Consider the following 11030-nt stretch of genomic DNA (forward strand, 5'->3'; position numbering starts at 1 on the left):
AAATTGTTATTTTTAGAATATATGTTGTTGATATTGGCCTATAAATCCTGCTACAAAAATTGGTGTTCTATATCATATATTCTTTTTTTCTAGAATGTGTTATCAATAGAACCATTTATAATCACATTTTTTGTGTACAGACCAACAAACGAGAAAAGAGAAATCGTTTAGGTTTCATGAATTAAAATATGTCTAAAATATACTACCAAAACCCCCTGCATCCAGCAAAATTAAAAGATGAATTTCCAGGTGTTGAAAATAAATAATATATTTGAAATTAAAGAATAAAGACGAGAAACAATAAAGGTCTAGGTGATTAAAAAAAATGAAGTGTTAGAGGAATATTTAAAGTCAATGCCAGGATGATAAGAATAAATGGGGACTTACTGGTACTCACCATAAAGATTAGGTAGCAGACATCCTAGGCTGAGCCCCACCAAATCTCAATTGTGTAAACTTTTTTGGAGTTTTGTAAAGATGCGGGTAGGAAGGTTATTTATTGGATGGACCCCAATGTAATTCAGGAAATTTATTTTAGATAGCATGTCCTTCTTAAGTTGAACATGATAAAAGGTGAGGAAATGTTTTGTCTAGATACTATATTTCACAAAACTGCTGTTGAACATTGCTAATTTTCAAACTGTACTTTCTTAAGTTACATATTAAAGAATAAAAGCTGTTTTCTATATAACAAATGGCCCAGGAACATGTCCACATTACAGCTATAGCTTATGTATCCATAGTTTTAAATAACTGAATAGACCTTATACAGCCCTGAAGACATGCTGCTACTTGTGTCTAATCAAGACTTGATCTAGCTATCAAGATGCTTTATAAGATGTTACAGCAAAATGCAGCTCGGAACTTACTACCATGGAAACAAGCTATCATGACGTTAGGCAACCAACAGATCTTCTCAAATTTGAAGTGTTGACAGATATATGTATGAAGTATCCTTTTGCATTTACAATGTAAAGAAGACACACATTTACTGTTTTTTAGGCAAGAGAAAACAAAATTCATACTAATAAATAAAAAGAAATATCCAATATTTAGAGCATCATTTTATAGAAGGCTTCCAAAAATATTCCCAACCAATACTACAGAAATGGTATGCACCAAGGAATATCCTGGATTAGTCAACTAGAATGTATGTACACTGCAAAATAATTTGCACGACTTATCTATGATACCCCTTACACATTCCACATAAAATTCCCAAAATCAGTAATGGTAAAGTAAACAAGAAAACATTTCCATCATGCAGAAATTCTAAAGTTAAGGTGATCCCCTTTTTTGGCTAACATTTTATTAAAAATGCAAGATTTCAGGACACATTTTACAAAGAAGGGATTTAAACATCACATAAACTTGCATTTTTAATAACTAAAGTTAGCTAATAAAATGTACTACCCTAATTCTTTCTCCATTAATTAAAAGATAACATAGTACAAGGCTATGATCATTTCCATCACTTGTTTTCATTTTTTAACATTATGACATTATGAATATGCTACATTCGTAGCATAGCAAGAGGGTTTTTTTTCAATGAAGGATTTGTAGGTTGAGACATAAATTCATAATATGTTGTATATGTAGTAGTGTAAGCTCATAAAATAGGCAGACAAAACATTGCATTTGTTCTCTAGTACATTATGTGTAGATCAATATACCAGGGTCAGCAAGAAATAATTTGCAGTTGAGACCAAAAACCATTAGATAAAGGATAAGGCTTTGTACATTACTTACTAGTGTAGTACTATAATAAAAGTCCATATTTCCTTAGAATTGTTGAACTTAGAAATGTATAGTCTTAACATGGGTGGGTTGAAAAATCACATCTATGAAGTTCAATAAAAAGACTAAGAATAAGAATAAAGATAAATAATGATAAAGATAAATAAATAATGTAAACCTGCACCCTAAAAACTCTAAACCCAGAGCTGATCCAGAAAAAGGCAAAAACCATTGAAAAGAGAGGTCCATTTAGTAGTTATTTCATAATAAGTTATAAATCCTAAACCCAGTTGTATTTTGTGTATTCCAAAATCACATCCAGCTTTTTTCACCCAATTTACAGCCTAAACATTTTTATTTATCATCTTCATTTTTGCTACATGCTGAAATGCATAAATATCAATTTAAATAAAATTTAAATAAATAAAGTGCACACATAGCAATACAAGCTCTATTTTTGTAAAATAAGATGAGGCTGCATTAAATAAATAGAAAACGAACATGTCAGGCGTTAAAAATTGTAGAGAAACTAAGACCCAAAACTGTCACCAGACAACATTTTAAAGGCCTTTATAGCTTACACTAGAGGTATAATATGGACTAACTTTTGTCCCAGAATTATTTCTCCCACTCCAGCATAAGAGCATAGAACATAGAGAACATAGAGAAAAAAAAGAGTGACGATCTCACTGTGCATGTATGAGATCAGCATTTTTTCCCCTTTTCAAGAAAAGGCTCCTTCTCCACATACCAAGATTGGGCACGCACAGAAGAAGCAGCCAGAAGCCCCCCGGGATGTGTGACATATGTATCTAGGGAGGTTCTGCGCTCCTAATCTGCAAGGAGGGGCTTTACTTTTTTTTTTAAAAAAGGGTTTTTACCCCCTTTCCCCTTAATGTAAGGTAAAAAGTTTAGTTTAGGTCTGCTTTAAATAAACACTGTCATGTTGCCTATGCAGGGCACAATAACAGTGCCATTGGAAAGGGCATTGGCCGTTCTTCATATTCTCAACTTACCTGTGATTCCTTGTAGCTTCCTTGCTAAAAAATACTTTGTTCCAGGTATAGAGAAATATGCTGCCCATGCTTTCCAGTGATACTGCAGATCTGGTGAGGTGCAATGAGTTACCAAGAATTGCAGGTAAGATTAGTATCGGGTCCAGGGGATGCACTAGGGAGAGACTAGGGTTCATTTCCTAGAGGAGCTCAGGCAGATCACTTAGCAAAGTAAAGGAAACCATCATGTGAATGTGGTAAAAAATAATTTTGGACTTTCAAACAGAAATCACCATGCAAAGGCCACAGTGAGATCATTGGGAAATTTTGATCCACCAAAACCATTACAAACCTAGTTTTACCTGCAGATTTACTCATAAATCAATGAGAGGGGCATCGATGATATGTAAACTTTGTTAATCCAAGTTTCAATTGGCTGATGTTAGTTTAGTTAGTTTTATGTTGTTAGTTGCTATGTGTTACTGTACATAATGCATCACTTTGCAGAGCCATGGGAAAGGGTAACCAATATTTTCTCCAATTGCAAATTAAGCAAACCTGACATACTATAACTCATAATTCCTTGCATTTTACATTGTCCCTCTTTGAGTGACTGGCCCAAAAGAACATGAAAATCAGATGACCTAAAGTATTGAAGCAATTTGGTAAATATTACAGTGAGGCAAATACCAGAATGAGAACTCCAAAATGCCAAGCTCTATGGTTATCTTTTGTAATATGTCTTTTTATTTATATGAAATGGTTTAAATCTCTCCATAAAATCAGACACTTGCCTAACAACTTTAGAATCATTTGTATCATGTAAATGGGAAGATTTCAGCTAATACATTATTTCTGTTTTTTTCCACAGGTCTACAAGAATATATTTAGGGGCACAAGTCACAAAATGCTGAAATCAGAATTCAGCAACAGCTTCTGAACATAGCTCCTTTACTGCAGTCAGACCATTAAGTACATGGCATTAACAGAGTAAACTAGAAAAAATGCACCCTGTACTAGGAAGAAGAGATTTTGGAGTGCTTTCAGGGCACAGGGTTAAAGAGACAAAGTGCACTTTCTCTCAATTAGTCATTTCACTGTAACTCTTGAAGACAATCACTTTTTTAGGCAACATAACAGTTTCTGAAATTTAATGCAGCAAGGAAAGAGCTGTGAAATTTATTCATTTCTTATTGCCATCCTAGGGACACATTAAGAAATAATAAAGAGAACAAAGTATATCTGAATGACACCTCAATTTATTCTAACAGAAATGCAGATTTGATGAGAATGGTCTTGAGGAGCTTTCAAAATCACTTAGAGAGACAATTATACTCTTTCCATAGACACATGCTTCCCCATTGTTTAGCTAGCTATCCAGATCTGCAACATTTTCCATTGGTCACAGACACACCTACACATCACAAAGTGAAGAAGTAATGCCCTCTGGTGGAATCTGAAAATGCAGAAAAAACTTTTTTTTCCAGTACTGCAGTCCATGCATTTTTTTTGAGTCAAAGCAACATACAAATGAGCAAACTAAACCATAAACTTACTTGTCATATGTTGTTTTCTTCTTATATTTTAGATTACTAAAAAGAAGAACTTATGACAATATGCAAAGACATTGAGATAATGATTGCAATCCAAGTAAAAACAACCAGTCAAGTAAAATCAACAGTGAGGCGTGACAAGTCTGATTACTAGTTCACAAGGTATTACCTCAACTAACATTTGCCTTATAAAATGTATTAAAAATCAATAAAGTCATATTATTCCAGTTTATTATTATTAATAATAATACCTAAAACAAAGTATCATTTCTGCATTTGCTTGAACCTAAAGAGTTCTAGGTTTTACAAAAAAGTTAAATAGTGGAACCAACAGAGTAAGAAACTAGAACTTAAGCAGGGTTCCAAGTAACCCAAGAGTTCCTCCAGAGGTTGCTAGGGGTACCTTGAGCAATGACCAGTTTGTGCCTCTCAGGTCAGTTTACCTGATACCAGTGATCTTTTTGGCTATCTCTAGGGGTGACATGCTTCCCATTGGCCAGCAATAAAAGAGGCTTTGTTCCTACTGACCATTACATTAATGGACTGTGAGTTGTGGATATAGTAATTATAGAAGGGGTTCCCCAAAGAACTGGAATTTATTTTAACGTTTCCCTTAAAAGATTACATAGGGGTTGATATGTTTTATTGGGTAACCAAACTAAGGTACAGTAGGAAAGATACAACAGAGAGCAGAGAACAGAGAAAAACAGAGAGGACAGCAAGTGGTAAGAATAGGAGGTTGAAGTAGGAAGTGACAACAACAAAGGGAAAGATAACAAGAAATAGAAGGTAGTTTTTGTGGTGAAAGATACGCAGAATGGTATATTTGCCAGGCCACTTTGTGTATCTGTCCCTAAAGGAAAGTATGAAAGTGATTACCCAAATCTACAGCAGGAAATTGGATAATCCTTGAAGATACCGTGGAGCTATCTGGCCTGAAATGCTTTTTTCTTCCTTAGTTTTGGATTATTTATCCTGGTGATTGCAACAAAGAGAAAAAAGCAAGAGAAAGAGGGACTTTTTTGGCATGCAAACAATAAACATTTAATGACATTTAACATTTAGGTGCAGCACCTCCTCTTTTTGTCTTGATCAAGACAGAATGGGAGCGCAACTCCTCCCGGGATACCTACGTCATGCATCCTGGGAGGCTCTTTCTGCGTATGCCCCAATCTCAGACATGTGCAAAACAACCATTTCATCAATAGAAAAAAAATTGCCAATCTCACGCATGCACAGTGAGATTAGTCATTTTTTTCCCAATCTGTGTCTGCAAAATAAAAGGTGTGTTTTTTTTGTTTTGGGCTTACTTCGGTTTTAAGTAAACAAATGAGTACTATTATTACGAGGTATTATGTGGTATCCATCCTGGGTATCATACTGAGGTAGGTCATCTTTGAAATATGAAAGGATAGGCAGTGAAATCTATTTAAACGATTTTAAAATATTCACCCATTGGGCCTGAATTATTATTATTATTATTGGGCCTGAATATATTCTCAAAGGCTGGAGAGGATACACTTTCTGCACTGAAGCAGGGTGATTCAATAAACCTGGAGTAGATCTCAAATGAATTGTAAGAAGATGGTTCTAAATATAAGCAAATAAACTGGTGGATTGGTAGCACCTGAAGAAGGTACAACACACTTTAGGAAATATAGTCACCTTGATAATACTGCATCAGCCAAACTATAAAAATGTCAAGGTATCAAGATTTGTGCGGATTTGTTTCATTAACCACTCTGGCAGTATTCACGTGTGGCTCGGGGTGGATTTACCATACCAAAAGCGGTAACTCCGAGCCACACTCGGGGTGGAATTGCCAGAGAGTTTACCAAGTCCTATCTGGTTCCCACATTCCAGCGGCATTCCTCCAGCGATGTCTGCACCGTCCTCCAGCGATGCCCGGCATCTGCTTCCCCTGGCAATACCGGCCAGGCATCGTCAGGCTACACAGATGCTGGCCGGCATCTGCCTCCCCAGCATATGAACACAAGCCCAGGAGAAGCAGATGCTGGCCGGGCATCTGCTTTCGAGTCTTAGGCTGGAGGGCGGGACTGTGGGGCAGGTAGGAGGGACCGGAGGTTTAAAATAATGAGGATTTTTAAATGTACTGCTTTTACATTTAAAATCCTCATTATTCATACTGCCAGGGAGGTTAAAGAGCAAAAATTTAGGGTGAATATGTCTGTTAAGTCTTCTAAAAAATAGATGACCAGAAATGTCATGGCTTCTGAGGCCCACAGAAAGGGGAATGATTATTAGGCATTCCAAACCAGGAAGCATAGTGTTCAAGGCTTGAAACTTTTGCGTTAATATGTATTAAAAATAAATTTTATTACATAATATAATTCCATAATATTAACAAATTAGATGTATACCATCACTATGTTTACATCCATGACTACCAACATTTATAAACAGTTAAGGTTAAAAAAGTTGCACAGCAACAGAAAATAATCATGTTTCAGCAATTGAAAAAGGTCGGCTTTAAGTGATGCCAAAATTCCTATAATTCATAAGTCTTTGCAAAAAAACGAAAAAAAAAGGGTTTTGGTTGGAACATACTGGGAAAAGAGATGTGCACTATAGAAGTGGTCTTTATTGTCAATTTCTGTTCTCGAGTGCAGGCATATATAACTCTCAAATACTTCAAATTACTTTCAAGCATTTTTCTGGAATTGAAGCAAATACAGTATTCACTTTGAAACAAAAAAAAAAACTCCAATGCTATCTGTCAACTAATATATAAAATTATGCTATTATTTTCTGCAGGATTTTAAAATGAACATAAGGAAACAAAGGTTTGTAAGGCTTTTGAATTGTTTGTTGAACAAAATCTGTGTTCTTCTTTGGGGAATTTCTGTTGAATTTTTTTCTAGGTAATGACTCACACACTGATTTCCACATGACTAGTTTAAATATGTCAAGGTCAACTAAAAGGAAGGTCTTACTCTTATGAAAAACAAATGCAAATATTTAGCTCAAAGACACAAATTCATTCTTATATTCACCAAACCAGGGGAACTAGTGATAGAAAACTTTGGTTTACCAAGTACCACCAGAATTATGTGTAGGACAGCCATGCCATCTTCAAAAAGCCATTCACTACAATGTTGGCTACCAATCACAAAAAGTGAAGCGTGTTGAACTACCATAGTGGATGTAACAAGGACAGCATACTGTGCATTGGAAATAGGTTACATTGGAAAGATAAAAAGGAGTCCAATAAGTTTAAAGGCTAGCTCAAAGTTATGCATTTGTTATGCTATCCAATACAGTGAAAAAACAGTGTTCTAATGGTGGAGTTGAGTGGCACACATGGTTACAATATAAAATCAGCCAGTAAGCAAGGGTTGTGGTTTAAAAGAATAACCCAATGTTTGGTATAACTGTTGTTGTTACCTGTAATAGTAAAAGACTGTTTTAAAAAAAGATTTTGTATTGAGTACATAAAAAAATCTGGAAACTGTTGGGGTGCAGATGTTCTAAAATTGTGAATTTTGGATATTTTAGATATCAGTAACTGAAAAATAAATCAGAAGCACGGAACTACCTAAAAAAAAAAAAAAAAACTGTAAAACTATGCATGTTTAGAAAAAAAACTACCCTTACTAGTTTTTAACTAAGTCGAAAATTAAAAAAATGACATCTTTACTGCAGAACCCTCAATCCCTCCACAACTGGCTTTGATTCGGACTTGTGTCGTTCTGGATTCTTTCTTCGCCATGAGCAGGAACAGCGGGGCACCGCCATCATCTTCCTACATCTACTGGCTCCTGCTTACGTCACTTGATCTCACACTGCAAAGGCAGAAGATCAAGTGACATTTTCCCTAAAAATGGTCAAATAAAAAAAAGTGCCAATCTCCAATGTGCATGCGTGAGATCAGCATTTTTTTACAGCTCCTTCTCTGCATGCCCAAAATCGCAGCTGCCCAAATTAATTTAGGTATCCCAGGATTCTCTGGGCTACCGTGGAGGTAAAGACAGAGAGGAGGGGCCTCCCCTATTTTAACAATAAAAGTATTTAGGCAAAAAAACACGTTTTTTTCTTGATTATCTTTTGGTTACCTACCCATTTGTATAAAGTAAAAAATCTGTTGATAAGTCAGCTTTAAATTGATGAACTATATTCTAGAAAAATGGCTTGCAAAGGGCTAGTAAATCATCATTGCAACGATAGGCTGTAGGAGAGCAGTCATTAAAATGTATACTGCAAATAATTTACAAAGATCAAAATAATTTTAAAGACAGTAAATATTGTAGAATATTTAAACATAAAGCTTCTAACAATATTTGTAATTTATACCGTAGAATGAAAGTTTGGAAAATTCAATTTAAAGAGTATTAATGGTTAAATTGTGATTGTAAGCCACGATTCTTAAAGCAAATCTATAGCCTTCTTCATTTCTTTTGAAATTGACTCCTGCAACATTGTGCAACCTGTAACTTCAGAAAACATGCTGAGCAAATCTAAATGCTCTTCTTTACATAAGCCAATAGGTCATTACATAACAGTGCATCGAAATACTTTAGATTTAAAATAATGTTTATGGTGTAATGTAAATTCAAAATGTTCACAATAATACAAAAAAAGTTAAAGACAAAAAGAAATGAGAAGAAACAACCATTAGCTATGAAAGTTTTCTAAGTCTAACATACAGTAAAACACATACACTGTATAAAAAACATGTACTCTTAAACACCTAGCTTTCAAAAAGTGTTTCTATAAAGAGAACCTGAACAAATTCCATTAGTGGTACAACAAAGAGATAGTACAAATGCTATAGCCTTACACTATTTTCATAGAATGTTCACAGAGTACTCAACAAAAAACCCATGAAGATACAGAGATTGAGTTGTCATCTACAAAGTAATAATTTTCTTTGAAATGCATAATATCCACATATAACTATATGACACTTTCCATTTGCATTTGACTTATTCCATATAAAACACTGTTAGCAGAGTAAAATTTTCATTTCTTCCCCACTCTGGCAGTACTTTTGTATAGAAATTCATTTTAACTGCAAAAAGAAAATACACATCAGAAAAACATCTCGACTTTTGTCATCCATATTTTCCCAGAAATTTTCAAGTCTTTCTTAGCCAACAAAGCAACACAGATGTAAACATATCGCTTTGATCAATGAAAGCTGTGAAGAGAGAGAGAAGAGAAAACAGAGAAAAAAAATACAGAAAAACTGGAAAGAGATGAAAAGCTAGTAAAAAGAGCAAGAAAAGGACATGAATTTATAAAAACAGAAAATAAAGATGTGGTTTACAAGTATTGCATTCAATGCTAAACCCAACACAATACCATAAAATGGCACCATTAGTTTTCCAGACCAAGATTCCTAGCACAGGAGATAATTCAAAGCCTTGCACCTACTGTAAAAAAAACTACCCTCACTTTCCATTTGTAGCTACTGTCTTTATTTAGGTCTGGGATCCAAGGTTGTGACGGGTTCCTTGAACTGTTCAGTTTAATGACCATTCTAGGTAAACAACTGGGCACTATAAATGTATACAGGACAGCTGCTCCCCTCTACGTACATGAACTACACACTAACAAGCCACTTGGAGATTATGTAAATCGGTGCTTGCAAGCTGAATGCTATTGTATACAGCAAGCAGACTCTCCATTGGCCAGTGGTTGTCAGCAGAAACCCTGATGACTTTTTTTTTGCAAAACTTTGGAGAATATTATAAACATTTTCAGGCCATTAAAAAAATAAAAAGGCAACAACAGCTTTTGCAGATACTTTACTACAACCTCTGGTAATCTGATTTTCTTCCAAGTTCAGCACCTTCATGCCAATGCCAATGTTGTACTTTGAGCTGTACAGGGTACACTGTACATTTTTAGGAGGTTAGTGAGCAGGAAGTATAGACACTTTTTTTGCAGAAGAGAATGTTGCAGAGATAAAAATGTTTGTTTTATTTATTTAAATTGACACAAAGTGGGGATAGGATCTCTTTAAAAGTAGGCAACATTTTATAGTTTACTAAACAACACAGCAGTTCAATTTTCTTCAAACAAAAAGCTCAACCTACACCAGTAAGAATTACGGTAAGTGGCAAAAGCACATCCAAAATCTAATGAATAGAGGGTAGAAGGTTCCTAGATGAACAAACTTACCTCCTGCCCAGGCAAACCTATTCAACCAACCACATGTAAAAATTCGACACCTCAAAAACTCCCAGTTTCGTCTTGTTTTAAATATAAAACATTTTATTGTGCACAAGAATTGCTGCTCACCTCTCAAGTGTTCCCTGTACTTAGCGCAAGTACTTGCATTTTTTACATTCAGAACATTTTTAACTACTTTTATATGGTTGATGCTCTTCCCTATTTGGAAATAGACAATAGCTGTTTTTTTTCTGTATCTCTTTGCTGTTCTGCAATAGAAATACTCCAAAGATATGAATTTAAAAATGCCTGACTTATCAAAACATCAGTAATAAGGTGCTTTTCATTTATATTTGGACATCAGTTAATTTATATGAAAACCAATTTTAGTAACACTTTAGTAACATTATTGTTTGTACAACTGTATGAAATATATTTAACACATATGTATAATACATACACAGACAAAAACCTTGTCCTACAAAAAATGTTTAAGGCTCTGTATCTGATTGAATGACTAAAAATTTGAAAAGGGCCAACAAAATTGTAGGGAGTCTAAGGGAGAAGTCACTGCTCTGATTCATTCATGTGTGGGGGCAAATTTCAGGCT

This window comes from Pyxicephalus adspersus, chromosome 3 (genome assembly GCF_032062135.1).
Source record: "Pyxicephalus adspersus chromosome 3, UCB_Pads_2.0, whole genome shotgun sequence".
Taxonomy (NCBI): domain Eukaryota; kingdom Metazoa; phylum Chordata; class Amphibia; order Anura; family Pyxicephalidae; genus Pyxicephalus; species Pyxicephalus adspersus.